Here is a 27,135-nt window from a genome sequence, read left to right as displayed (position 1 = left end):
TTATCAGCAGTTTACCACCCAGGACTTGGTAGGAGTCATTTGATCTCAATCTGAATGAAAGGTGGAGCTATCATCCTATCATGGGCACAGTTCAAACCCACACATTGTTCATTCATATGTGATCAGATGGGAACTGGTTTCAGTGATCTCACACTGATTTGTGAAACCTCCTATTAGCATATATTGTCATTACTTCTTTTAAAAGGTTGGCAGTAAAGTTGGTTTTGGAGTTGGCTTTCAGGCACTCAAAACAAAAAAAAAAAAAAAAAAGAAAAAGGAGAAAAGAAAAATCCCACACAACAACTTTGGAAGAAAATCAAAATTTTCTTGGAAGTTTCCTTGATGAAGTAGTATGAGTGGGATAGAGCAATATCCTTGATTTTGGCAGCAAACCTTTTTTCTGGAACTTCATTAAAAAGCCATTCCACTTTAGGAGTTATCAGCAAAGAGCTGGTATTTTTGAGTGTGACTGATGGTCCTCCCTCTTCTGACAAATTTAGAAACATCAATAATTCTTAGATTAATTGCTTAGAAAATTTCCAAGAGGCAAACATTTCCTTATTTTTAGACCCTTGTTTTCTTCTGTAGTCAAAGCAGTGGAGGCCAAAGTTCGACTACATGTACTTCACTTAAATGATGGGATCTCCCTGCTCTCAGTTTTACATGTGCACAGAAACAAGTGTGCACCACTGCTGTGTGGGCAAGGGTGTCCCACGCTGAGCCCTCCATTCCCAGTCCCTGAATAAATCCTGGTTTATCTCACAGAGACCCGGCAGCAGTCCTCATGCCACATATCCATAGATCCTTCCAAAGGAGGTGAGGACGTGGACATGCTAGGATCCCTAGCAGGGACTTCTGGCATGAGAGAGGCTGACTAATGAGAATGTTTTGCCTGTGGCTAATGAAAGATTTACCAGTTACCTGAAGGCCAATATTTCAGATCCTTTCAGTGACAGATGCTCTTACATAATCATAATCTCACCAATGGAGCTCTGTCTCTGACATTTGTTCCAGTTTCTTTTCTTGCTCTGTATGCCCCATATGACCCATTCTTACTACAGCAATAACCTCTTGCACTCTCTGTGTCATGCCTTATAAAAATAAAGGTCTTGTATTTTAAATGTCTCTCTCCTCCTGCTTGTCAGGAGGACGAGACTTGCTCCACGATGCTGGCCAGCCATAACAGAGTGCTGTGTGTGGCCAGCAAGGGGTAACAAACCTGTATGGGCCAGGGGCTGAGGAGGTGTGCTGGCAGTGACATGGTCTGATGGAGTCCTGGCACAGCAGTTGTGGCTACCTCAAGCACAAAGTGGAAAGCTGTGGTGAAATAATGCACATCTCACCACTTAGATTTTTTTCTGTTCCTTACTCAGGGGAAAAAAAAAAGGTCTTTCTAAACAAGTTCTGTGTACGCTTCTCCACTCACTGCTTAGTTATGCACCTGGGAATCCAATAATGGGGTTGTCTTCTGGCCAAAGATCTGCATTAGTGCTCCTGAGAGGCTGCATGTGCTGCTCCTGGGCAGAGTACCAGGAGACAATCCTCACCTGCACAAGCTTGGGTGCTCTCACTGGCACAGAGCTTGGGTGTCCTCACCAACTTCTGCATGTGAAAAGGCTAAATACTGCATGAGATGGGTTAAATACTGCTGCTGAGAAGCTGTGTTTGTGAAGGAGGGTTGTAACAAATCTTTTATTTGACCCCCTAATGAGGTAAAATTAAATGGACTCTCTCAAGTGCCTTAGCAGGTCAAACAGAGCAGTAAGCCCTGACATAAACATAGGAGAGAAACAGGTGGCCTGCAAATTTATCATAGTTAATGCACTATAAGCACGACAGAAAAGGGTAATTAGCACATTTGGAGCAGAGAGGGACACAGGTGGAGAAGGAGGTTGTCACTAACCTCTGTGGAACAGCCCCGCCTTCACTTTAAAGGAGGCAGATGGTGCATTAGAAGATCTGTATCATATCTGGTGACAAATAGATCTGGAATCCACTGGTTTTGAAGACTGTGGGGGCTTTGGCAAGGCCTGATCCCACCTGACACTTCTTGGTTCTTGGGACAATTGAACTCAGATGATGAACTGGGAAAGAAGGGGGGCTACTTGAAACCAAGTGACAGACGTCAGGAAAAAACTAATTTCCAGGTGTGACCTCATTCCAGCTCAGACAGAAATTCTTAAATGATCTCTTCATGTAGATGTCAGTCTGCAACACTCAATAGTGTATGCCAAAGGTAGGTTCTGCTCCTTCACAGCTTATAAACTCATGTAATAAAAATATATCATCTCCCTTACAAGTCTCTTTTCTGTTAAACCATCCTGATGACAGCACCTGTTTCACACTGGATGAGCACGAATGTCCATGCACCATGTGATCACTTCTCTGATTCCTGACTGATGACAATGAAATATAGCATGAAGAAAAGGCAGAAGGCAGCCCTGAATGGGAACACTCATCTTGCAGACAAGCAGATTTTGCCATCATCTTAACAACTAGGAGGTGTAAGTCAGAGAATCACAGAATAAACTGAGTTGGAAGGGATTCACCAATGAAACTCCAGGCCCAGCTCAGCACCATTCCCAGGAGTCACACCATGTGCCCAAGAGCATTGTCCAAATGCTTCTTTAACTCTCTCAGCCTTGGTGCTGTGACCACTGCCCTGGGGAGCTGTTCCAGTGCCCAACCACCCTCTGGGTGAAAACCTTTTTCTAATAATCCAGCCTAAACCTCCCCTGATTAACTTCAGGCCATTCCCTCAGGGCCTGTCACAGGGACCACAGAACAGGGATGAGTGTCTGCCCCTCCTCTTCCCTTCATGAGGAAGTTGAAGTGTTCTCTTCTCCATGTTGAACACAACAAGTGATCTCATCTGCTCCTCATACAGCTTCCCCTCAAGGCCCTTCCCTGTCTCTGTTGCCATCATTTGGGTGCCCTCTAATGCCTTTACAACTTTCTTATTTTGTGGTGCCCAAAACTGCCCCCGCACTCGAGGTGAGGCTGCCCCAGCTCAGAGCAGAGCAGGACAATCCCCTCCCTTGCCCGGCTGGTGATGCTGTGCCTGGTGCCCCCCAGGACACTCTTGGCCCTCCGGGCTGCCAGGGCACTGCTGAACCCTGTTCAACTTTATGTTGTTCATCTATGAACACATGCAGGGGATTTATTTCCTTCTGCCCCAAGGCAGAACTCACCTGCCTAGTCCAAACATCTTCCAAAAACTTGGGGACAAACCTCTGCATGCCTTCTGCACCAGGCAGCATGTGGGGCATACACTGAACACAGAATGTGCTGTCCAGCTCCCCTTGCACAGTCACAAGCATGGACATCCCAGTTTTTTACACATTTCACCTAGAAGCTAGTTTTACTCTTTGTTAAAAAATTACCAGATCTTTTAAGCATAGCTTTGAAGTGGGTCCAAAGCAAACAAGAGTGCTCAGGGAAGATTAGACAGCTCACGTTTATAATTAAAATATTCTTTCTTCAGAATATGTGTGAGATGTTCAAAGAAAGGAAAGGAGCCTCTGTATGTGAACTTTGAAAGCAGTCACAAACAAAAAAGCATTCTTCTGTTGATTTTTTTTCCTGCAGGAGTCTATCTCAGCAGATTATCACTCCTGCATCTATTGAATGGCCATTTGAGACATCAACTTTTACATCTGGGAACTCTGAATCTTTTATATATTCTGATCCCTTTCATTTACAAAGCTAGCTGATAGCAGAAGCATATTTAACTAAAATTTGACCAAAAATGTCTAGAATAGCATATTCACAGAAGAAACTACAGGTCCTTGATGAGATGATCTAGAAACACAGAGACACCACTGAAAGGGGCATTGTAATGACTAAGGAACATGGATGTGTCTTCTTCATTCTGAGAAAGACACATAGGACTGTTCAAAATGGAAAACTCTCCAGATACTTTTTGAGATAGTGATAGGACTCGAGCAAATGGGCAAAGTTACACTTTCAAGGACAGTAATGCATGTAAGCCCCTTGTACACTCAAGTTATCTGCAGGGAGAGTTGTGGTATGATGCTGAAAAGATTCCACTGATCTGCAGGACCATTTCTGCTTGAGGATAAAAGACTCTGGGGCGTGCAGTTGTTGAATTGTAAGTAAATGCCCCCTGGCTGAAGCCATCTTCCTTATTCACAAGAGACCTGTATTGTTGCCATCAGACAGCCTGAGCTGTCTAGGACAGGTACAAAGAAGTTGCACAGGTGTCCCTTGCATGGGGCAGTTGGGAATGGGAAAGCTTGGTGCTTAGGGGGTGCAGCATGGCAACACCTGACCTCCAATCCAGTTACAAGAAAGCAGTCTCCACTGATAAATGGCAAAGAAGAGCTGACTGACACTTTGGGAGGGGCCAGGGCTGGCTGATGCAACTCCAGGAGTATAAAAGACTGAGCATCCATTCTGAACACGAACTGGCCACGTGGTATGCACGAGGGGCAGTTCCCAGCACTGCATGCTGGGAAAAAAAGATTTTTTGTTGTATTCTTGTTAAGGTTCCATAAAGCTTTTTAAATTTCCAAAGTGAGCAGTTGCCTCTCACAGACCCCACTCTTGGATTTCTGCAACCAATTTCCAAGGGGTGTCACAAAAATGAAGCATATTAGAAAGCATATTGGAAACTGCACTAATATATATATGTTCCTTTTAGAAGAAAGAGATGCATACTAGAAGAGTTGAGAGAGAAAGCACAGATCACCCAAATTTCAACTTTTCCAACAACTTGAATTTGAAAATTCACCTTTATCTTTTAATGTAATATATGCATATGTACATGTATGAACTATATATATGACACATGTGAATATGTACAGCATTAACTAGAGGGACACACTTACAAGAGGAGAAGACAAGACACCCCCTGGCTAGGTTACCATGCAGGCTAGCACAACCCAGAGTGGGGAGCAGGGTGCAGAGGTGGATGCCACACGGAATTGTGAGTGCCCTGAAGACAGAGACAAATGGGTCCTTCAGAGCTGGAGGATGGGACAGATCTGAGGTCAGCTGTCCCAGCTGCTCAGCACAGAAGCCCCTGCACCTCCACATGACCTTGGCACCGCAGCTCTGCTGAGCTGCTGCAGTGGGGGATGTGATCACTCATGCATGGAGCATGAAGCAGATGTTGTAAGCAAGGCACTTCTCTTCCACACTGCAAACTAAAAACATGCCTTAAGTAAGGGATTGCCTAAAAATGTGCTGTCCTCCTTATGGATGCTCTCCTGTCTCCTTTCCTGCTCAAGGGTGATTATGCCTCTGTGTAGGCACAAGGCTGTTTCTGGCCTGCACTGGCTCAGCCACACTAGGGAGCTGGATTACTTAGAGTAAGTCTGCAGCATTACGTTACTATTCTAGAAGGAATGAGTTCCTAAAGCCCAAAGATCAACCTTCTATTGCTGAACTCTCTGCAACCATGGAAATGACACCAACGAGTCTGAGAAACAAGTGAACGTGAAAAAGTGTCAGGAACTGAGAGTTTTGGGTAGTGCATGGTATACTGTAGGCACAACATGAGAGGGGTCATATTTAATTACAGACTCTGCACAGGCAAGAGCAGCTTTTACAGCAACACAAGAGATTGCAACTTAGCAAAATAACTGCATAACCAAAAATAAAGGCAAAAACATGACAGCCAAGCTTCACGTGGTCTGAGGAGAAGGGACTGTTGGGCAGTGGCTGAGAGGCATGTCCATTGTTGGCCAGCTCTCCCCTGCCTGCCCAGCAGCAGCTGTGTGTGGGCATTCTGGGAGCATCCCATAGCAGCAGGGATGCTGAGAAGCTGCTGGACACTGAATGCATTTCCTACCATTGGATTTTCTGCAGCCATTGACCCTGAACTAAACTCCCTCTTTTGGCATCTCTGCTTCTATGTGGGATTGCAGTCCCATTCTGGGTCTCCCTCCATAGTGTGAGCTCTGCTTTTGAGGGGGAGATAGCACTGTCTTTTGCTCCAGTTTGCAAAATCTTTAAATCAGTGTTCAACAGCATAATTGTTGATGAAATTATGATCCTCTTAACACACTAATAGCTTCAAGTTACTAGCAGTACTAGTTAGAGCAAACTCCACCACCAAGAGGGGCTATGCAAAAACAGCTGAACAATGAGATCTCATAACACATTAGGAAGCTGATACCTAGGAGCTCTGATTCAAGAAAACTTAGGAGGGTGTTTAACAGCATTGGTCTAGAACACCTATCTGTAGAAGGGAACAGGAGAGCAGCCTGAAAATGGAGATATGAACTCACATCTTTCATTTCTTTAGTGCATTCACCTTCCCAACACTCAGTACATCAAGGAAGTCAGCTTTGGTGAAGAGTCCAGGCACAGAGCAACAAAACACAGAGCCAAATAAGTTTAGACACTGAAGGTAAGAGTGGGATGAGAAGTAGGGTTGCTCTATCCAAACATGCTCAAGCCAAACACCCCAAAGTCCCTGCTCAGCAGCCCTGGAAGGGGGCAGACATCAGAGGCTGCCTTTTTGTGACATTTCTCAGTATAAACCAAGTTACATACCAGTCTCAGTGTGATTCAGGACCTACCTCATACTTGATCTTTCTTATAATCAAGTTGTTCTTTTGGCCTGAGAAGAATCCAATGGGGAGGGGTGTGCACAGGAAAATGACAAAGCTTTCATCACATACTGGAGTCACCAACATCACAGACAAAATGCTAAACTTAGACAACCCTGAGTACAGGAAGCTTTAATGAACAAATCTTCTATTCTGTGACACAAGTGGTAATGTTGTCTAAGTAAAGAGGAACATACATGAACAATCCATGACACATCCAGGGGACCACGTTCCCCGCAGTCCTGTTGGCTGAGCAATCTCTTGAGCAATTATTGTCTCTATCCACAAACCAGGAATGCCACAATGTGGTGGAGAACAACTCTTGTGTTTTGATAAATCCCAGAGGACTGCACACACAGTGGGGATAGTGACAGTCACAATACCTGGGCAGTGGGGACTGTGAAGGACTCTGCTGGTGATGTACAAATACATGGCTCTGGCTTAACATTGCTTCTTTGGGTATAAACCAGAGTGTTCAAAGCACATTCTCAATCCTTTGGGGTTGTCAGTGACCAGGACAACAACAGGTGTACTTTCTACAGCATGGTTCTCACTTACCTCTGATTATTGCTAATAACAATCTAATACCCAGTCCTTAAGATGTCAGGAAACTGCTTTCCTCACCTCGACTTAAAAGTTGTAGACAAAGTGCATATTGGCATATATTAATTAACTTCTGCTATTTTTCTCTAGGAAAATGATAAACAATAAAAAAGGACTTATTTTTTTTACTGAAGACTTCTAAAATGTCAGCTATACCTAATGAATGGAATAAGAAGAATGTAATTAAACATCTGCTCTTTCACTCCTAGTAATGACTTCAAAACAATCAGAAAATTCTGAAGGTTGTGGCCATGGTAACAGACACCAGCTTAGGAAAAAGGAAATATCTGCAGTTATAATTGAACATTGAGATTGCTCATCTTCTCTGAGCTGGAAGTTTACAATCAAAGCTTTGATGTGTATGCTGGTTCCTCTAATACAATTTCATCCTATGCCATGTGGCACATTTATTGTGAGAAAATACCAAGTATAAAAATATGTATATGTAGTTCCAATGCTCCATTCACTCTTGTTTGAAGGAAGAAAAACTGTTCTTTTTTTGGCAAGTGGCTGGAGCAACTGCTGGTAAATACTTTTGTGGAAAATGACAATGCAGCATGATGGAAATGGGCCAGACTTCCCTAACACGCAGCTGTCTCCCTCCCTCACATCAGCAAAGTAATCTCTGCTTACATCAGAGTGATGTCCAGCAGCATTTCAGGAACATCCTGCAGAACTGAGCCTAGAGACCTCCTTGGCCTGGCTGAGAGAGAACTGACAGAACTGATTAGATCCCTCAAAAACCTGACCTTGTCACACCCTACTACCTGCCCTACTGCCTCTGGTGCCTCCCAAACTCTGTCCTGTCTGTGGCCACAGCCCATCCCACCCTGCACCCCACCAGGCACTGCAGCTCCTCAGACACAGGCAAGTGGAGGAGAACAAGGCCATTAGCCAAAGAAAGTCCAATAAAATAAGAATGACAGCAGAGACAGAGAAGACAAGCTGAGACAGAGGTGGAGGTGGGTAACATGGCTGTGCTGTGCACAGAGATGAAGAGCAGCTCCTGGAGCTCTGCACGATGACTGGAACTGCTTGCAGCAAGAGCCAGCAGTGGAGGAAAGGGTTTCCAGAGTGTTTTGCACACCTGTGTGACAACTGTTTCAAATGGGAACTTGTGAGCAATGTGCACATTGGCCAAAGAATCCAAGCAAAAAGCATTTGTCCATTTTAGTGTCTAATATCAACCTTAGTTCATAAAAAAACTGCAAACACTTCTCTTTGAAATGCAGATGGTAAAATATGATATGAAAATAAGCAGGCAAAGGAAGGCCTGGGGAGCTGGTGCTGCTGAGCCCTACTGAAACCACCAACTTGTATTTTCTGAAGGCTTCCTGTAAGCCTTGTCTGAGGTTCACATCTAGAACTGGGGTGAACCTCAGCTGCTGGCTGGAGGCCAGCTGTGAGGCTGGTGCAAGTAAATAGGTTGTCGCAGTCTTCTGTGCCGGCAATAATTATGGGCAGGGTATGAGTACCTGAAAATGTTACATTTTTTTGGTGTGACTTTCCTTTTGAACTGCACTTTAAGAATTCAAACAGCACAAAAAGTACCAATTTACTTGGATTTTGTTAATATAGAAGCCAAGAATATTTTTTTCCAGGAGTTTCCAAGTGAACACTGTCTCCTTATTGCAGATGATTTTAGCACACTGTTTGGAACATCAAACATTCTGGCCTTCAAAAAGGAAGACAACACACCAGCACAGGTATTCCTTTATGCCCTGATAAACAGCTTAAAATTATATTAAACTAGCACATATCAAGCACATTGCTGGAGCTGCAATGTAAATTCTGCCTTTTCAAACGTGAAGACAACCAATTTCTCAGACAAGCCTGGTGGAGCTTGGTAACTCTAGCATGGCCAAGAGAAATAAAGCTACTGCCACCAGCATTACATGGGCTTCATGCCTGTGGTTTCTAACAATACCATCCTAGCAGCCTGGCCAGAAGAAAATTTAATTCAGTCAAGTTCCAAGAGACTCTGGTCTCACTAGCAGTGCAAGGCAGCTCAATCGTGAATGGAAATCAATGACCTGTTAAGATTGGGGTTGGACTAGATGACCTTTAAGGGTCCTTCCCAACCTCAACTATTCACTGATTCTGACTTGTGATGCCTTGAGGGGCACCTGTCTACCTCTGCACAGCTGCTCCATGCATACGCAGCCACCTCGCTCCCTGGGGCTTGACCACGCTGTGGCAGAGCCATTCCCATCTCTGGGGCTGCAGAGATGGGCGACTTCAGCAGCTGCACTGCTGAGCTGTAAGCTGCCATCCAGCCTAAGATGCTCAGCTCTTGGGCTTTCCTCACTGGTGCAATGCCTGTCCCTCAGCTGCTGCCACAGGAGGCCTGTGGGTACTGAGCAATCTCCTGACACCATCAGACCTCGGGCAATGCCCAGTGCATTCAGCCCTCCCTGAGCCCAAAGCACGAACAAAGGCCTGAGATGCCTACCCAGCATCACTGTGCCACAGGCTGGAATCAGCATCTCATGTGCCACCAGTACTCAGAAGCCACTCCTGTTCCCAGATCAAAGGTGCAGTGGGCTGGCAGTGCTTGTGGCTCTCTGAAACTCCTTGGCAGAGCAGGGTGGTCAGGAGCTGCTGCACAAGAGGGGAGGAAGCAGACAAAGGGCCAGAGAGCATGCCCTGTTTTACTTGGAGGGCTTCTCAGAGCCTGCTCCACATGACCTTTCACGTGAGCTGCAGAGTGACAGCAGATGCTGGTAGCCAGAGGGAGGGAGATTTAGTGCTGCTCCATTTCCTTCCCTGAAAAATTTGGTTTTGTAGGAGGAGGTCAGAGACACAGAGCAGTAACCTGAGGGAGGGTGTTCTTGCCTGCTCTCCTGAAGGACTGGAAATTGAATGGAGTGGAGTGTGCCATGAAGCCTCGCTTCACTGGAGCTTTTATCTTTTAAAATTAGGTTAGGAAATTTATTGCTACAGTAGCTTAATCCCACAGTGCATTATCTGTACATATGATGGACTGGAATATGAACTAATTCTGTCAATAAAGTGACTGCCTTCATCTTGATCATCAGATACAAGGAATTCAGCCTTCCTTTTGAGATGCTAAGCAGCTGCAGACTGGCAGACTCCCCTGCCTATGCTTCTGGTTTGGATGCTTCCCACATTCAAGCCTGTCAGCAAGAGATGATGCCGTGGGAAGGGAGAAAAGGGGGGAGGAATTTGGTTCCAGAGACCTGGCTGCACACTGTGACTCTGCACTGGCCTGTGGGGTGGCACAGGGGTGCAGCCCCCAGGGACTTCTGTGAGTGATACCATGAGCTCTGCACATGCTGGGGACCCAGCTGTCCAGCTGTGCTCAGCTTCAGTCTGTGCCCTGTACTGAGAGGAGAGGCAGAGACCAGCCTGTCTGTGTTCCCTCTGAAGGCTCAGAGCAGCAGGGAGCTTCCCTGGCAGAGGGGATTCACCACTGGGCACTCACAGCCCCAGTCCTGCCTGAACAGAGCAAGGGAGCTGGGCTGGCTCAGAGAGTGTGTGCAGGGACACACTGAGGGCTCTGAATCTAGAATCAACCTTTTACTGGGCTGGGCTGGCTCAGAGAACATGTGCAGGGGTGCTCTGAATCTAGAATCAACCTTTTACAAGATACATCCTCCAACAACGGCTCAGGAGGGGATTGTTTTAATGTCAAACTCTCCACATTACTTACCTACAGAAAACTCCAGATTCAGAAATCTAAATTTCACTGTCTCTATACAAGCTAGAGAAATCCAGTCAATACCATCTCTAAATGGAATCTAGAGAGTGAGTGAGCAAATTCCAAGTTTATGGCTGGCAGAAACAGAAATATGGGAGTCTAGTTTCACAGAATTGCTTGAGCAGACCACAGTCTCAGTTTGCTCAACATGGAGTGTCAGATTGAGTTATATAATTCCTTCTTGATGTGAAGTTCCTTGATTTTAACAAAAATAGCTGGAAAATGAAACCTCATGACAAAATAGACTTTTCTACCTGATTGCTCAGCTGACAAATCCTCAAATCAATTATTCTTTGAGCAGTCTCCAGGACAATTGGTCCACCAAACAAGTAAGATGAAGTCTGGAATGTTACAGGAGCATCTGCGCTTTGGCTTTACGACATCTCAGATGTAGGCACGAGGCAAAGGCTTTTCAGCCAGCCCACAGTATGAAAAGGTGAAAGCTTATTGCTCAGATCAGAGAATGCTCTAATGTTCATACAAAATAGTTAAATTATAAGCAGGGAACAAATTTAACTGGACTGACTTGCTATTTCTGCAGGGCCTTTCTTCTTCTTTTTCCTCTTCTTTTTAAAGGAACTAGTTCTCATTCAGTTCATTCAGTTCTCATTTATATAATATGTTCAGAAGTAGCTGATAACATTGAGAGAGATACAAAACCTGAACTACTCATGGGAAGGAGGACAAGGACTAATTTCCTGTCATCAAAAGGGCAGCTAAATATTCTGTAATTTCTCCTCTCTTGGTCTATTGAGCCCAAAAGAGAAGTAGCTGTGTTATTTGAATTGTGAGATGCCACCACCAACTCCTCCAGAAGTCTCTAAGCCCTTTGGCACAAAGAAGACAGTCAGATGTCTGTCAGACTTCACAGGGAGATGTGTGGGGAGAAGTCTCACAGGTTACATCTCTTAATTGAAGAACAAGCAGGAATGTTTTACAACTACAAGATATTTATAATCTCACACATTTTGAATGTAAAGGGTACAAATATCATTTTTGCTCTTCCTCTGCAGGCCAAGATATGAGGGACACTTGCCAGAACACAAAAGAATTTTCACCCCATTCCAAGCTCCCATTAAAAAAAAAGTGTACTAAGTCTGAAAAATAAGTGTAGTCATTTGAATCACGAATTTGGCTTTGTAACCCGCTGGGAGACTGAAGCAGAGCAAAACACATCTGCTAACACCCCAACTTGAGCACCACAGTTGGCAAGTGCTGCTGAAGAGAGATCTCAGACTGAAACTGTAGAAATGTTAGAGGTTAAAACTGAAGTTTCTTGGCAGGACTGACCTTATATGGAAGCTCTGTAGGAAGTCTGCCTGTGCTGGCTTTCCAACCAGTACAAAAGCATTCATTTCTAACAGATACATGGATGTATACAGAAAGGCTGATTCGAATCCACTTGGGTAAAATCAAAGCAAATGTCTCCTCTGGGGATGTGCTGGACAGAGTAAGGCAGATGTTTCCTCTTTCAGGATCATGAATTGAAATCAGAAGAGAAATCTCAGGTGGAAGGTGGTTGCAGTAGGGTTCTTCCAAGCTGAATCTTGGGATGGTTGTACATTTTAATTAATAGCCAGGATGCATAATCTCAAAGCAGTGATGACACCAAGGTGACAGGCACCATCAGGTGGACACCAGGCCACCCCACAAGAAGAATGGGACAATCTTAGCACTGGAATAGAGCAAAGGGATGAAATTCCTTATTGCAAAATGCAGCATGTGAAGGACAAGTGACAAGAACTGATGTTCTTAACTAGAAATGATGGAGCAGGAGGAAGAGCTGAAGGACTTATATAGTCACAAGATAACAGGAAAGCACCAATATGATGTGTCCTGCAGGACACAAGTGATGCTTTCTAATGAGCCTGCTGAGACCAAGCTGTTGAGTTCAGGGAGGGTGAAATACCAATGCTCTTAATGAGCAGGTTTTGGAAATATGAGGGCTCACCTGGATTACTGTAGCACATGGCCAGGAAAACACGCTGAGGAAAAGGGATTTTGGCCTGCAGTGGCTGCAGAGCAGGGCTATTAAGCCAAATAAGGGAATGGAAAGCCTGTGCTCTCAGAGGAGACCAGAGGCACTTGGATGTTTAGCCTTGCTAAAGAAAGGCCAAGAGGGGATATGGTTGAAGTCTATAAATACATCAGAGGGGGTAAACACCAGGGAAGGAGAAAAGCTGTTTAAACTGAAGGACAATGCTGGCAAAAGAACAAATGGGTATAAACTAGCCATAATAAATTTTGGCTGGGAATGAGAAGCAAATCTCAAACCACTAGAGCAGCAAAGTCTGTGGAACAGCCTTCTTCAAAGATCACAAGACAAAGAGCCAAAGCCATGGGAAAATGCAATTTTAAAACTCCACAAATAGGGTCTATATGACATGGATACCTGCAGTGGACTGGGGGAGTCAGTCTGTCCTGACTTCTGGAAGGAAAACAGCATCCAAAAAACCAAGCATGCAGTTTTTCTGGCACAGAAGATCACCATGAGGAGAGCCAAAGGCAGTGATGTTAAGTAAACAAGTTTGTGATATCTTTATCTTCCTCTGCACTACGCAATCACCCCCCACCACTCGTCAGCGATGGGGAGTGGCAGGAATGTGAGGGGAGGTTTGGGCAAGCAGAGGAACAAGTGCCAGGATGCAACAGACAGGTCAGGAAAGCTGGCCAGCTCTGTCACTTCAGGCATCAGACAGCACTGAGAGCAGCAATACATTATTGCAAAAAATTTAAATGAAATTAAGATTTACAAGTAACCTCAATAAAAGTCACAGCTGGTTGGGCTTAACCTCCGAGTCAAGAGGATTAGCAGGCTGTAGTCCAAATCATGAAATAGTAAGTTTTATATTTTCTTCAAAAGTGAATTACAGACGTGCCTGGTTTCTATTCAGTATTGAGTAATTCAAGCTTTCTACAAAATTTCACCTCTTTATTGTCATCCTTTTGTCTCCTCTAAGGAACACAATAATTTATTAATACTGTTCTTTTCTTCTGAAGAGTTCTGATGACTTCACTGAAATTACTGGGTGACAGCTGCACTACAGTGTTGATTGAACAGAGGCACAGGAAGAGGGGAGAAAGGATTTTTTCATCTGTATGACTTTTTTATCAGTTGGTCATGTGCTCCTGGGCTAGCTGGGGTCAGTTTTCCAGATTCCTGGGTTGGCAGAGACTCACAGGAGGATGGCACAGAACAGACTCTCATCAGGCATTTCTTGACCCTAGCTGGACTCAGAGGCACCTAAACCTCCTGGCAGCCATCCTTCTGCCTCAGGGCATGCCCAGCACTGTCTCAGTTGTGACACTGGGAAGGCACCATGTTGCCTCATGCCCCCTCCAAAGCCACACCATGACAGATATGGAGGAATTCCTCTGCTTATCAGACCTTCACTCAGTTTTCAAACGTCCACCTAACAGGAAGAACACAGGCAGCAGGGAGGTCTTGTTCTAGGACACCACCTTGGACTGACCTCTTCCTTCTTCTCCTCTGAAAATTGTTTGCTTGGGGTTTGAAATAGTACTAAAGTACAAAACAGTGAATGGCACCAGGCACTTCCCCCTGCACAACAAAAACCAGCCATGAATGTGTCTGCAAGCACAGAGGGCCACCAGAGTTCTCTGCCATCCGCTGAGCTTCCAGAGGGCAGCACCCAGTGCAGTGAAACTGGCTGGAGATGACATGGGGAGATCAGCAGCTCATCATCTGAACCCTCTGCCTGCATTATGGCTGTGTCATGAATTTCCCCAGGGCAAGAAAAAATAGCTGAGAACAGATACCACAAAGCCTAACAAACCCACCTGATGTCATAGTCTCTTGGGGGCTCTGTAATGCAGTTCACTGCTGTTCCCAGGAGAACTACCAAACCTAATTACTGGTCATGACTGCATTTGATGAAGAAGGTGCATGTTGCTGATAGTTGCCTAGTGGGAACATAGAGTAGATCTTTCTTTTGTCCATTTATAATTAAAGCAATCTTCTTTGTATATTAGATTCAGTAGTTTATAATGAAATGCAATAAAGATTCCTTGAGGAAATCTCTTACTTTTCTTAATATGTTTATCCAGTTTAATGGAGTTTCTAATTGATTGGAGGAGGAGCAGTTTCAGAAATAGTGTGCTTAAACAGACATGACAAACCATGCAATCAATAATCCGGGGTTTTTCAAGGCTAATGCCTGAATAACAAGCATGTCCCACAACGGTGCCACTTTCATTCATGCCAGACACCTGAGAAGCAGCAGTCATAAACCTCTGCAACGGCTGGGAGAAAAACCTGTCATTCTATCATCTGTGCAGACAAATTGAGCACTCTGTGAAATCTTTATCAAAATTACCCACCAGCAGAATTAGGTAACCAACTCCAAAGAGCAAGGAACAGGGAGTTATGTCCAGTTGAGCAGCGGCAATTTGGACAACACTGATTCTTCAGTGGCAAGGTTGGAGAAAAATACAAAATATGGTAAGGAACAAGAAAAGCAAACACTGATGAAACACATGAATGGTTGAATAGACTTTTATTATCAGATGAAATAACAGTGCCTTAAAATAGGATCCCATTTGAGTTAAAAAATGAACAAAGTCACGGAACTGCAGATTAGAGCCAGGTGCTTAGTGGAACTAGAAATTTAAGAACATTTTTGCTTTTATCTGATGATTCTTGGGAGAAACACTTGTGTTCATATTTCTGAAAGAAATATTTCCTGTTGTTGAGCTTTCCTTTGAAAGACATATTTCTATTTTACTACTGAGAGCAGTTGCAGAGCTATAAATGCACAGCAGGCCACGCAAGACAGATCTTTAATCATACCTCTCCTTCTGTGAGTTCACTGGGAGCCAATTGCTCAAGCCTAATAAGGATTAAAACATATTCAATGACTCTGAAAAACTGTCTTAATGCTAATCTTCCCAAATCCTCTGTATTATTTGGAGCAATACAAGCACAGCAACTCCTGTTTGCAAGTGAAAAGGGAAAACTTCACACTTTCACACAGTCACACCCAAGTCCTGCTTTACTAAACCCCACTGTTCAAAAGTTTTCAGCCAGTATCCTCATGCTTTGCAGGACTTTGATGTAAATCTGCAGATAATATCAGAGTTCCATATGATGGCTTCTATGTAGCACTAAGTGATCTGCCACCAGACATGAAATTCAGGGAAAGTGGAAGACACTCCATGTCTAACAGAGGAAGTAATTAATATAATCAAACCTACCTGAAAAGCTGCAGGCAAAGAGATAGGCAAATGTTCCCCTGGCTCTCTCAAACTCTTCTGACATTATATTCCAAGGTCAAAAACATAAAGGCTGAATTCAAAAAAACAGAAGTACTGGGAGAAAACTGCATTCAGAAGCGTCCTTTGCTTTTGACCTCTTTCAGCCCTGAAGTTTTATGAGGACAGCACCTGGACATCACTTTTTTCTTTGCAGAGAGAAATGTGAAATTCCTGACAGTGCTGTGTGGCAAAGGCAGTGCTGTACATGGGGCTGGGCAGTCCCCAGGGAGCTGGAGAGTGCATTGTGCAGTGCACAGTGCTCACTTCAGGCAAAAGAGGATTTGGGAAACAGATTTTAGGCATGAGACAGCATTAGAAAAGTGGAACTTGTTGGTCTCTTGCTGAGAAGGCTAATACAGATAATAACAATTTACTTATTCTGGAGGAATGGTAGAACAGTAGTGGATATTGACCTATGCATTTTTCATATCTTAAAAATAAATGGATTGTAAACTAGAAAATAATTAAAACTGAGCCTCACAGGGGAAAGAGTATATACTGAGAAACAACATGAAATCAGCATCAAACCCACACTCTGTAAAGAGTCAGGTCAGCAGCGTACACGATAATGTTCCTCTGTACAAACAGAGGAGTAAAGAGCCTGGTGCTCTGTGGACCAAAGACTTTTCTTTATCCTTTCTTCCAGCCATGTTCCTCATTCCCTCCACTTTGGTCCTATTAGAACCCCACTGATGTTTTTGACAGACTGGAGTTGCCAGCCTTTTTGTCATGCTCCAATGGGCTGATTTCCTGGCTGGCGCAAGAGCCTGCAGCTCGTGAGCTCTACCTAGACCTGGGCTTCAGAACAAACACTTTTCTATTTTTAAGGCTCTTTTTCTCCCCCACCAAGGATTCTCACCCAGTTATGCACGATGACATTGACCACATCACCTGTGACTATGGAGCAAAGGCACGAGGGTGCGTTCCCCACCTTGGGGCCAGCTGGCACAGAAGTTCCCTTGTCTGTGCTATTGAACTCTGCACCCTCCTGAAAAGTGACTCTGTGCCATTTGCCCCCTGGAACAGGCCAGTGGACAGGCTGGGAACACAGGAACTAACTGGGAGCTGGACTGGGATAGGGACTGCTCTGCAGAGAGAGATTTTGGCTTCTGAGCTCTGGCGCTGGCGTTGCCCCCTATTTCATTTATTATGGACACAGCCAGTGGCCATAGTACAGACACAATATCTCAGGAAGCTGGATAGCCTGACATCTACCTGAATGTTAGTGTCAAAACATGAAATATCAAGGCTTGGGGAAGTAAATGCTTACCTAGGGTGGGATATTAGGAGGGGATTATGAACTAGACCCAAGGTTCAAATCATTTGGGACATGCTCTGCAAGCGGCCTTGGGCTCAGTGATGAATTTGCTGGGGCTCTGAAGGGGTCTCAGGGTATGTGCACACCAAGGAGCTGGACTGGATGCCAAGGAGGGCCAAATGTCCCCATGGAGCTCAGCCCTTCTACCTCCAAATGCCAGCCTTGGTTGGCTTGACCCTTGCAGCCCAAATGCCAGTCTGTGGGCTCAGCCCCCACCTGCACTAAGCCCACCTGTTGCTGGGGTTATTGCAGACTCCAGACCACAGGGAGGGCTGTGGTATGGCCAGTTCAGCTCCTCAGAACCCCACACTTGGACAGCTGCACCTGTTCAGAGGCATCTGACTCATCTGGCTCCGGCCACCTCTGGGTGTGACGCCTGCAGCAGGGCTCAGGGGATACCCACAAGGAGGCACATGCTGCCTGTTCTGGTCAGTTCTGTGAGCATGCAGCAGTGAAGCAGCTCCTCCTCATCCTCCCATGAGGGCCACAGGAGAGCTGGCTGATCTCCAGGGAAGGCAGTGAGAATGGGATGCTCCTCTCTCTGCTCCTGCTCAGGGCTTGGGCAGCCAGCCAGCCACAGTGAAGGTGCACAGCTGAGATGTGGTGACAGGAACTCACTGCCACGAGCATTTAATTTTTAATTCCTCTCAGGGCTTCTTTGCTCCCATCCCTCCCTGCAGCCCTAGGGGAAGGCTGCTGGCACCTGTTTCTGGAGCTCACCTTGTTTGTGCTTGGCTGCATGCCTCACTGTGAGGGGCAAGGGGGCCCTGGTGGTGCTGTCAGGGAGCCCCTCCAGAGCAGCTGCTTTCCTGGGCCAGCAGTCAAGGGTGGGACACACAAGGTGCTTTGAGGGCTGGAATTGCCTCCCAGGTCAGTGGGACCTGCCTGCATCACTAGTCCTTGGGGTTATTTTTCCAAAAGCATCCTTTCCTTCTTCAAAGGAGCATCCACCAGCAAGAGATGCTTCTTTTCAAGCTGGGCTATAAAAACAGTGGACAGCATGAGCACGCTGCCCAATGCTTGCCCCTGGGAAGCAAGGACTGTCAGGGGGGAATTACTGGGCTTGCCAGGGAGGAACTAAAATTGCCTGAATACCGAAATATGCCTCACTGCAGACACAGGGGCATGCAGCTGTCCCACTCGGCCTGAAGATCCCCTCCTCTCCCCACTCAAGTAATTCTTCTGTTTAAAAATGTTATTTTGGGAAAGAAATGAATAATAGGAATAGCACTGTAAAAGCATGGGGAATTCAGCAAACAAAAGAAAAGCTGCTATTTTTGACAATGTCTCAAATTAGCAATTGTGGCCTGTTTTAACTCCTTCTCTCCCAGCTGCCTCCCCAACACCCCGTTTGGGGTGCCATCTGCCAGCCTGGTGGGAGTGGCATGCAGGAAGGGTGTGCCTTACTCAGCAACACCACAGCCTACTAATAACTGGCACATGGTGAACTAATAGTGAAATACTCTTCAATTTCTAATCAGATTCCTTGAATTGAGGCAGGGGTTTCTGCAAAGGTCCCAGTGTCTAACAAAAAGAATGAAAATCAGGCAAGCAGTCACCCTGCTAGTGATTCTGTCACCTTCTGCCATCTCTGAAAGAATTGTATTTTTCTAATTGAGGCATCACAAACATGATGTGTCCACTGTGAGTGGAGGGGTCTGACTCTGCACAGCAGCAGAGAACCCTGCCCCAGGCTCTCAGCAAAAACACCATCACTGCAAGACAAGAAACTGAATCTGCCAAGGCTGCAGATCCAGTTAAGCAGTGTAAACTCATCTTTAACAAATTCACCAAGACCCCCATGGAGCAGATGTGGAGCATGTTATACTGCTGTTTCATCAGCTCTCACTTTTTCTTGCCACTGGTGTGGCCAAATCAGCCAGGTCTCCTTGCAGCCCTGGTCAGGGCTGGCACAGCTCTCCTGCCTGCAGCACCCTGTGCCAAGGGAAGGCACAGGTGACATCTGGACCTCTACTGCAGATGGCCCTGCAGTTCCTCCTGACAGAAGCAGCCCTTCTGGGCTAAAACCTAGCAGAAGAGAGGCAAAATAGGAAACAAATGTGGGGGAACCACTGCCCTGATGATACTGGAGGAAGAACTACCAAAGTCTGAGCTCATGTTTTCAGTTCCTAAAGCAATATTATTCTGCCCAAGTGCTGCTGTGCATGTTGGCCAGGATTCCCATGGATGCCATGGAGGCAGCAGTGGGCACAGGGGTGCTCTCTCACAGGCAATCTCATTTCTGAATTGTCAGAAAGAATTCTCTTTGTTTCATAAAGACGACTCCAAACACTGCTCCCTGGATTTTCCTTTCCAAGAGCAGTATGAGAAAATAAATATCTATTTTTTGTTCAGAAAGAGTTCCTCTTTGTATTCCCTCTGACCTTCCCAAGTCCCAACACTTCTGCCTTTCACTGAGTTCTACTTTTCAGCTTCTACCTTAGTGGTGACAAAGGGGACTTCCTTAGCAGGATTCACTCAGCTCCTTCATCAGGCCCTGTCAGGAGAGGCAAAGCAAAACACAAGTGGTCTTTCTGCAGAAGTTCCCACTACCCAGTAACTCAGAGACCAGAGAGTCCCCACAGACATCAGAGCTGTAAGTGGTTTAATATCATGTGCCATCAAACATTACATGCCTTGCAGTTCACATTGGGGATTTTGATTAAGGAAACCCTTGAATGTGGCAAGGAAGAACTGTGAATTCTGATAATGTCCTCAATTTTTAGCAGTAAAGTAATTGAAAGTGAAGGGTGAAGTGAAGTAGTTGAACGTGAAAGCTGTGTACTGTGTCAAACCAGCAATAATATTCAAGTGAGAGGAGAACATGGTTAGACTGAAAGATGAATCCTTGGCCAGCCATAATTTTGCACACTTCTCAACCACATCAGCCTGTGAAATAAAAACACAGGCCACCCTTCTGGTGGGACTGTTTCAGCAGGGTCAGAACGACTTTACATGAAAAGCCTCATACATGATAAACAGTGATGAATAGGATGCTTGACAGACAGGTCCAGAGGACAACAGACAGTGCTTCTGTTGCGATATAATTGCTCTAATTGGACCTGGGCTTGTGAAGATGGTAAAGCTAAAAAGGACTCTGCAATCTTGCTGCCATTCTGCACAAAAGAATACTGTTGAGATAGGAAGCACAGAGCAGTTGTGGAAATAATCAACAGCTTTGTGCTCACGTCCCCCTGGCATCTTGGATTTGCGAGCACAACGTGAGCAGAATATTTCTTTAGAATTTCTCAGGCTGAATTGCTTAATGAAATCTCTTTAAGTGTTATTCAGCTGAAGTTACACACTTCATATGTGGATCCACTGTGGTTTTGCAGTCCTGAGGAGACGCAGAAAGATTGTGTGAGGCATGATCAGGAAACCTTGCTGCTCTAGGAGTGAGGGAATTTGCTAAGGAAAGAAGCCAATTTTGACCTCCTTCAGCTTTAATTTGTCTTCTCTTGGGTGATAGCCTGTAAACCACCACCTGATCTGCTTGTCTAATAAAACCTCTCTACAAGTAATGTTGGATGTCTCCAAAATCTGATCTCTTCTATTTATAAAAGTAGAACAAGCGTGAAATTATTGCTCTCAAGTAGCAGGCACTGCACAGGGGGTGAGTGTGCAGTGTTCCTCCAGCCCTACTTTGAACCCAGCGCCCAGAAGAGAGAGCAGCCCTGTTAGCCACAGCTACCTCACATGGCAGCTAAACAACATCACTGCAGCACTGCTAACACAGGCAGAGTATTTCACTCTCCTGACTCCTTCAGACAGCTCCATTTCATGGAGCAAAAAGTCTTGTGTGGCCTCTTCTGCAGATGCCAGAGCTCCCTGCATGGGCAGATGCAGCAGTGCAAGAACATCAGCCTGCCCTGGACACATCCTGCCAGCACACACTCAGTCAGCCCTGCCAAGGGCTCTCCTTCCCCCTCATCCCATCCCTCCTGGTCCACTATGCCCCTGTGGCTGGACAGCCTGGCTCTGGCCTGCTCCCAAAGCCCATTTTCTTGACAATGAAATTCAGCACACAGCTAAGAGGCTTTGTGACACACGTGGCAGGTATAAACCTGTCTCAAAGCCTTTCAGCTCCCATGTGCAGACACAGTCAGTTGAAATGCTGCCTCCTGCTCCTTTGCAGTTCCTAAGTAAATGTGCAAAAATGCAGCTGTGATGTTCAGGGACTGCTCATGTCCCACCTGTAAACCAGCACTTGCACTTCAAGCAAGGCCACTTGTCCCTAAAGAGCCAACCTGGCTTACTGCACCCTCTTTTACAGAAATGGCCATCTGCAGTGACACCCTGGAGCTCCTGTCCTATGCTCATATTGCAAATACCAGACACAGGGGGCAGGATGTGCATCACCCAAAATGTGAGTGATGGGACAGACACCTTCCCCAGCACCCGGGCAAAGTGACAGGGCTGGGTGCAGGAAGGTGGCCCTGGGCAGCCATGGGAAATGGTCTTAATCCTCAGCTTCTGTCTCCTCCCACTGCCATCCCTGCTTTGTGCACCACAGGCATGGTTTCACATAAGGACCTGACCAATGTCCCAACAAGGTGGTGAGAAAAAAATTGGCCATGGAGATGTTCTCCTAAAAAGTGCATGTCTCAAACAAAAGCACATGGGATTTGTCAAATGAAGCCCAGATAAAAAACACGAGACATGTTTGTTTCCAGGCAGTATGTCTAAGAAAAGCCATAGATTATCACAAGAATAAAAAACACAAGGATTGACATCAGTGGGCTTTATACAGCTAAAACTTTGCACAACACTGTGAACACATACTGCAAAAAAGAGTGAACTACAAAAGAAGATAAACAGAGCTAAACCAAGACCCACCCTCAGCTGTCTCCTGTGAAAGGAGGCGTGGCTGGGAATTTCAGGTGCTGGGCAAATTGAAACCAGCATTTCAGACCAAACTACAAGCTTCTTGGTTTTTCTGCATGTAAATCAGATCCTTACATTGTCTCAGTGTCATTTTGTGGCTGAAAGCAATTCAGCAGCTATCAGCACAGCCAGTCTGAAATTCAGCAGAACAGGATCTGAGCCCTTCAGCTCGTAATGATTAGATGATTCTGTGGAAATGAATCTTATGAAAAAATGAAGTTAAGCAGAGAACTGACAGTATGTGAAGACCACAGAAAGGAGAGGAACTTTACAACTCAGCCTTCACATTTTCCACCTATAGGATTTCAACATTTTCTAAAGTTGTAGTAAGGGCAGCTTCTTCACAGTGCTCCCTCTGGGAAATATCACATTCAGCAATTCCTGAATTACAGTTTCTAATTATATTTTCATACTGTAATGCTGTCTGAAATGCAAATTTGATGACAGAATAATTCAATCCATATAAAATAATTACAAAATTACTGTTTCTCAACCCTCAACTCATACTCCCTGCTATTTAAGAAGATAAATTTAACAGCTGAAAAAGTACAGCCAAAACATAGTCTATTTTTTAAACTGTTATCTGACTATAGCTGGCTGTACAGATTTTGGCTCACCATAGAAGATTACTTCTAAAATATGACTACCAAAAACATTCCAGAGTTAGGATTTTTGTTGCTTTAGCTTGGAACCAACAGCCAGGTCAGCTTTTATTTTGCATTCAGAGTATCCTACGTATGGCATCTGTATTTAATTGGAAAAACAACTGCTGGTTAAAATGCCAAATCTCTACTGCAGATCAGCTATCATTTAAACCAGTTGTTCCTAATGTTGATGCAGACATTAAATTAGCACAATGTAATGATTTTTAGCAGAGTGGGAACCAACTTCTGCAATAAGTAATTTAAGATCCTGAAACTCCATACTGAAGCATCAGTTCCCACTGACAACTGCCACCCTCTACAGAGGATTTTATTCCCCCCCATGAATATTGCCTTAGCAGTAGCTAGGACCTTTACAAAGACAGCAGAAATCGCATTCTGTTTGAAAAAATTCAAGGAGTAATGCTCTGCACTGCAAGGGGCTTTTAGGTTTTATTATGATTCTGGCCTAAATTTAGATTGTCATTGCCCATCAACTCACCCAGATCAAGGTAGAGCACACTGAGTGCGTTATTATTATGAGGCTAGAGGCATCAACAGCTCACATCTGGTTTTGATTTCCCTGCTGTATGCAGTTGTGTGAGAAGTGACTTGAGGAGATCTCAGATGTGACTTTAGCCAAGCTCTTTCCTAAGGTGCAGTGCTCCAGTTCCTTGGGAATTGCTGCTCTGCTCTCCCTTTGCCATGGACAAGGAGTCTGGAGGAAGAGATCGTCCCTCCCTCGAGGGTGTGCAAAGGGGGTGACATTTGCAAATGACATGAAGGCTGATGGGAAGTTGGAGGGTCAGTCTAGACTCCCTAAAAGGAGGTGGAGTGTTGCCAAGCCCATGTGCATCTCACATTTTTTCTCTTTATGTCAGAGGATTTCAAGCCCAGGGAAGCTGGCAGTGTCAGCTGCGGCATCGGGCAGAAGGGGAAGGATGCAGCCCCCTTCCCCTCTCGGTGGTGGGAAGGAGCCTACAGGCTGTTTGCTCTTTTCTCCTGCTGGGTGCAAGCATGGCAGCTCAGAGAGGGAGGGATGCTTAGCATGATCTTCCCTGGCAGCTTCACACACTGCCAAGGTAACCCCGAGAGCTTGTCCAAAGGGTTTGCTACAGAGCTGACCAGTGACAACAAGAGCATGAAATCATCAAGCAGAGGCACATAGCCCCAGGATGACTCTCACACACCATTCCCTTCTCTCCTGAGCAGGGATCTGTGTCACCTCCAGCTGCAGACTCCGGCACTGCCTGTGAGCTGCCTGCCCACAGCTCATTCCCATCTCGGGGGCAAAATGGGTAGAGCCTGGTGATGGGATGCCAAAACCCCCCCAAGACTCATTAAGAGGGGACAGAGCTGTCACTCTGCCAGGCAGGACGCATCCAACCTCAGTTGGCACTTACCTGCTTCCCCTATGACATTGCCTCTCAGACCTCTTGCAACAGCACATACAGGACCCTCCTGCTAAAATGTGAAGCAGTTTACCATCCTTCACTCTAAGGTCAAGTTAGAGCTTTTCAACACTACCTCAGTATCACTAAAGAAAAGTATCCCTATTCCATATTTTTAAGACATTTCTAATGAATAGCTCTTGAGCAAAAGTTGCATCAATTATTTTTCTCCTTACAGGTGGTTTCAAGGCATCAAATGCTACAGAACACTGTATTCAAGCCTAAATGAATGAACACGAGCCTCAGCCCACACTGAGCCTCATCACTCAAGTTCAGTCTGGGAGGTGACAGCAGACTGTCATTTGACTACACATGGAGTCAAATCCTGCAGATGTGAGGGTGAATGACTTCTCTTGAATGGCAGGTGCCACTCAGCTCAAATCTGTCCCCACACTCCACACCTTGGTCCCTCTGCAGACTTACCCCAGCAGTATAAGCTGATAAACAAGCAGACCTCAGAGGGTGGTGGGCTGTATAAACCACCTCCCTGTCCTCCCCTGCTAGCCCATCACTGCACTCTGGGAGCTCACATGCAGAGGGAGGAGGATGAATGCCCTGGGCTGGCACACATCTCCCCACAGCAGCTCAGCCCCGGGCTGGCACACAGCTCCCCACAGCAGCTCAGCCCCGGGCTGGCACACAGCTCCCCACAGCAGCTCAGCCCAGGCAGGTCACTGGGCAGGGACACCCAGGGCCTGCTCACTGCCCGTGGCAAGGCTGCACATAGGGTGCCAGGCTCCTGCAAACCTGGGTAAAACTCACCTGTGAGGAGCCAGGAGAGATTCCCCATGCACTGGTGCAGTGGCATCAGGTGAAGAATTTAATAAAGACCATTTGAAATATTTCAGCCCCCCCCAACAATAATGTCTTAGGGCATCAGTAGAATTGGAAAAGACTGATGAGATAACACCAAATGAAATGGTTTAGACATTTCAGATGTTTCAGCATTTATACTTGTTCTCTGCTAAGAATGCCAAATGCAGTGAAATCCAGAGCACTAAGCCATAACTTCCTTAGAGAAGTGCCTTCAGTTTTAATATCTGTCTTGGCTCTCTTTCTGAAAGAATTACTTATGCTGCATTTGATAACATGAGAATAATTGTTATAGATTTTTTTTAATCTTTTACTGCTCTGTGTTTTAAATTGTCTGGTAGCTCCACACTGTTTTAGACCAGCAGCTGCTTTAGAGAATCATTACCATTATCGATAAACCCTTTGAACTTTGGGAGGAAGGGAATAGGAGTGTATAATTAGAGAAGATAAGAAAGATCTAACATACTTTTCCAGGAAACAATGCACATGATGCTTCAGCTGTAATCTGTTCTTAAAACAAATCTATATGTTCCCACACAAACAAACTCAGCCTGTGGCACTAAACTTCAGGAGCTCTGGGATATCCTTCCCCACAACAGCCACCTCGGAGTAAGTGCAATACAGAAACAGACACAAACTCCCTCTTGTTTGTACAAAAAGACCCAAATAGCATTTCGTTTTTCAGTCACTGTGGTGATTGAAAAATCATGCTGCTCATGCTGCAGTTCTTTTTTTAGCTATTCTAACTGATCTCAATGTACAACAGAAAAAAAAAAAAAAAAAAGAGAGAGAGAGAATAAACAAGCCCTGTGTGTGTGTGTGTGTGTGCTTGTGAGAAAATGGGTAAAAGCCTGTGTTGCAGCAACGCCGCTCTCTCGGCGTATTTCAGACAATTTTTCAGGAAGGTTTTGATTCTCTCCTCTGTAAGACCATGCAGGCAGGAGTGCCCCGGGAGAGGGCAGAGAGCCCGGGCAGCGCGCAGGGACCCCGCGCGAACAAAGATGATTTCAATGCTGAACTCTGAGAGTTGGATTTTAAGCTGTTCCTGGCTGCAGTGACTGCTGGCTTCCCCCTCACTGGACACACTGGGTACAAACCCGCCTGAACCGGGCAGAATTAAAAAACAACAAATTCCAGCAGAGGTATAAAAAACACAGTGCCTAAACACCATTTCTTTTAACTCCCGAATGCATTAGTCTAGGATTACTCGCGTTCATTTATATTCCTAAAGTGTCAAACGAGAGCGATAGCATTTTATTCTCCTTTCATGGATCATTAATCTATATTTAACTCCGTTTTGCCGTCTACACACAGAATTAGTAACTGGAAGCCGCTTTGCATTTATCTGATAGCGCTGGATTTGTTCATCAAGGCAAACTTCCAGCCAAAACAAACAAGTGAAAAAAAAAATATCAGTCACTGATACAAGCTTCTTTCTATTCTATTTTTTTTTTAAAGGAAAATAAACCAAACCTGATGAGAACACAAAGCAAACGGTTACCTCACGCTGCAGAAATGCAAGTTTTCAGCAGTCCATGCTCCGGCAGCCCCCGGGATTCAGCAGCGGCGGCGGCGGCGGTGGCGGGGATGGCTGCAGCATCCAGCGGGCTCTGTCTCTCCCGGTCTGCCGGCGCGGCCGGGGCCGCAGGCTCAGCCCCCCTGACGTCAGGCGCCCGTCACACGGCCCGGCCCGGCCCGGCCCGGCCCGGGGAGCCGCCGTTGTCCTGGCAACGCCAGCCCTACTCCGCAATGATTTCCACGGGTCATCCGTCACGCTGCGCGCACGCCGCGGCAGCGCGGGCGCCCGGACAAGGCAAACACCGCGGGCTCGCTGGGGCTGCCCGCGCCGGCT

At 45.6% G+C, this 27,135-nt stretch overlaps 1 protein-coding gene across 1 annotated transcript in view; it reads right to left on the bottom strand.

Annotated features, from left to right (window-relative positions):
- The window catches only part of NCALD (neurocalcin delta), a 58,044-nt gene extending 31,127 nt beyond the window's left edge, over window positions 1-26,917 (bottom strand). The window contains exon 1 of the mRNA XM_058803905.1: window positions 26,785-26,917. The gene's annotated coding sequence lies outside the window, so the exon portion shown is untranslated. The remainder of the gene's footprint in view (window positions 1-26,784) is intronic.
- Window positions 26,918-27,135: the final 218 nt, after the last annotated feature.

Source organism: Ammospiza caudacuta, chromosome 1, assembly GCF_027887145.1.
Source record: "Ammospiza caudacuta isolate bAmmCau1 chromosome 1, bAmmCau1.pri, whole genome shotgun sequence".
NCBI classification, from domain to species: domain Eukaryota; kingdom Metazoa; phylum Chordata; class Aves; order Passeriformes; family Passerellidae; genus Ammospiza; species Ammospiza caudacuta.
Note: the sequence above shows the minus strand (reverse complement) of the source record. Positions and strands in the feature narration are given on the sequence as shown.